This window comes from Chinchilla lanigera, unplaced genomic scaffold, assembly GCF_000276665.1.
Source record: "Chinchilla lanigera isolate Chin_1 unplaced genomic scaffold, ChiLan1.0 scaffold00007, whole genome shotgun sequence".
Taxonomy (NCBI): domain Eukaryota; kingdom Metazoa; phylum Chordata; class Mammalia; order Rodentia; family Chinchillidae; genus Chinchilla; species Chinchilla lanigera.
The window spans coordinates 28805360-28808778 of NW_004955408.1; positions in this window are offsets into that span (position 1 = coordinate 28805360).

Genomic DNA, 3419 nt, shown 5'->3' on the forward strand with positions numbered 1-3419 from the left:
GTGGGATTATAGGAGTGCATCAGTGTGCACAGCCTGCATAATAATAGTTCTACCTAACTCACGGTCTATAATAGCACAGTGCTTTCCTAGCATGTGTGAGGTCCTGGGTTCAACCTCCAGTGCTGAAAAAAAAAAAGTTTATACTGAAATAAATGTATTTATGCTAGGCAGATATAGCTAACAAGTAGCTGAACTGGACTCCAACACTCGTCCCACAGACCTGCCATGATGGGTACTAAGCAGCAGTGAGTGTCTTGTTCCAAAGGTATTTCTCAGATCAAAGTCTTTATCTGGGGACACACAGCACCAAGACCAGGGATTTGTGCTGACTCCTCAGAGGTGCCGAGGGCACCCTGCCCTTGGCTCTTTGACTTATCCTTCATGGCCCTTGTCATACATTGAAATAGTTGTTTACTTGCACAATATATCACCTCCCTCTCCTGGAAGGCTGGTTTCTGCAGGCAGGAACCTCCTCGTTCTCTGGGGTGCATTCAGTCTCTAAAACAGGGCATGTGTTGGTTTGAGCCAGGTGCGCTCAGCCGGTTTTGTTTTGTTTTGTTTTGTTTGTACCAGGAAGTGAACTCAGGACTTTGTGCTTGCCAAGCAAGGCGCTGTGCAGCTGAGCTACATCCACGGCCCCACTCAGCCAGTTTTGTTGAATGATTTGATGTTGCACAAATCATGTGTCAAGAGGCTGGGCGTGGTGGTGCATGCCTGTAATTCCAGCACTCAGGAGGCTGAGGCAGGAGGATTGTTGAGAGTTCGAGACCAGCCTGGGCTACAAAGTGAGCTCAAGGCCAGCTTGAATGAACTGCATAGCAAGACCCTGTCTCAAAAAGAAAACAAACAAAAACCAAAACAAATCATGTACCAAGCGCCCCACCAGTTCTGATGAGCCACTGGCAATCCCCAAAAAGAGATCTAGGCTTCATATCCTCCCTGTTTCCAGAGAACCTGGAAAGTTCTTTCTGGGGACAAACAGGAGGAACTCAAAGGACAGTGAGGCCAAAGGGAAGAGAAAGCACCCAGTCCTGGACTCCAGCCTCCTTCCTCTGAGGACAGCTGGTAGTTTTACCCCTGGAAAGATGTTGCCAGTTATATCAGCTGTTGTTAAAGACACATTTTACCGTTGCTTCATTCCTCCACAGCGCACCACGGGCCAGACGCTGCTGCAGCTGCCACCAAGGGGAGCTTCTGATGGAAAGGGAGAAACCAGAACCACCTCACACACCCAACCACCCGTCATACCTTCAAGCAACTTCAGCCCGAATAGACTTTGATCTGATTTGTCTATTGGGTCTTTTTCTTTTTTTCTTTTTTTTGTTTTGTTTTGTTTGTTTTTTTATCTTTTTGAGACAGGGTCTCACTATGCAGTTCAGGCTGGACTTGAGCTCATTTTGTAGCCCAGGCTGGTCTCCAACTCACAGTGATCCTCCTGCCTCAGCCTCCAAAGGGCTGGGATTACAGGCGTGGGCTACCACACCTGGCCCTTTTTTTTTTTTTTTAAAGAGATGGTTTTGCCAGGTTTGTTCGAGACCAGCATGGGTTACAAAGTGAAAAAAATTTGCAAACTATATATCTGACAAAGATATTAGATCAAAGATATCCTATCTCAGGTACATAAGGGATTCTCAAAACAACAAAGCTGGGCTCGGTAGCATGCACCTGTAGTCCCAGGACTGTTTGAGTCTGAGAGTTCAAGACCAGCCTGGAGTGCTGTGAGACCCCCCACTTCTTCACACACACACACACACACACACACACCCTCAACAGAAAAACAAAGCTCAGCCAAGTGTGGTGGTGTGGTGGCACACACTTGCAGTTCCAGCATTCTGGGAGGCTGAGGAAGGAAGATCACAAATTTGAGGGTAGGCTTAGTGAGAATGTCTTAAAATAAAAAAGGGCTGGGGAACCAGGCCTGGTGACACATTCCTGTTATCCCAGTAGTCGGGAGGCTGAGGCAGGAGGATTGCAGTGAGTTCGAGGCCAGCTGGGGCTACATAGTTCAAGGTCCGCCTGAACTACATAGTGAGACTGCCTCAAAAGAACAAAACAAAAAGGGCTGGGAATGGAGCTCAGTGCAAAGACCCTGGGCTCAACCTCCAGTACCACCAAAAGGGGAAGAAAAAGTATCATTGTGGTGTTTTGTTTTGTTGACAGAGTCTCACTCTGTAGGTCAGGTTGGCCTTGAACTATGTAGCCCAGGCTGGCCTCAAGTTCAGGGCACTCCTCCTGCCTCAGCCTCCCAAGTGCTAGCATTGCAAGTGGTGTGCACCACCACGCCCAGCTATCAGTGCTTTTAAATTCAATTTCCAAATATTCTTTGCTAGTCTATGGAAAAGCAATTTCTTTTCTGAGATAAGTGTCTGTGTTTTCCAGGCCAGCTCCAAACCCCTAGGCTCATGATCCCACTGCCTCAGCCTCCCAAGTAACTGGGAATACAGATGTGAACCACTGCACCCAGCTCACAGAGATTTTCATATTTTATTATTTTGGCACTACTGGGAATTGCACTGAGGACCATCTCACTGAGCGACACTCTCAGCCTTTACGTTTTTATTTTGACAAGGTCTTGCAAAATCAGTAAGTTGCCTAGACTGGATTCAACCTTGGGCTCCTTCTCCCTCAGCCTGCCAGAACCCTGTGATGACAGGCATGTGCCACCATGCCCAGCTCACGATCTTAACGTCTGCCGTGTATCCTTCGATCTCAACTCATTCAGTTTTTTAAAATATAAATTCTTGGGACTTTCTACAGATTTTCCTATCAGCTGCAAACTGGAAGTTTCACTTCTTCCTTTCCTTGCCTAACTGAACGGATGTTGAGTGAGTCGTGACGATGGCTTCCTTACCTTGTCCTGATCTCAGGGAAGCAGCTCATCATTCACCATTAAGTTTACAGTTAGCTGTCTATCAAGTTGAAAAAGTAATCCTCTATTTTTTTTTTTTTAAATTATGGATGACAGTGAAGTTTGTCTTTATTTTTGAGACAGGGCCTTGCTATATGTAGTTCAACTGGCCTTGAACTCACCAGTATGTAGACCGGGCTGGCCATGAACTCTGCAGGCGTGCACTACCACACCTGGTTCTTCCTTTTTGAATCAATCTTATTTTTCTGTTTTTGAGACAGGGTCTCCCACTATGTAGCCCAGGCTGGCCTTAAATTTGCAGCAATCCTCCTGCCTCTGCCTCCCAAATGCAGGGATCACAGGTCACAGGTGTGCACCACCAGGCCCACCTGATTTATTTTTAGGCTTTCTGAAATACTGAATTTAATGTACAATTTTCTCAGACCTCTTGGGACCTGGGAATTCAATTGTTAGCCATGATCTAATTACTAAGTCAGTTTGCTCCAGGGAATGTAACTGAAACCCTGGTGGCCAAAACAAAAAGCAAATGTAAAGCTGGGCATGGTCAACA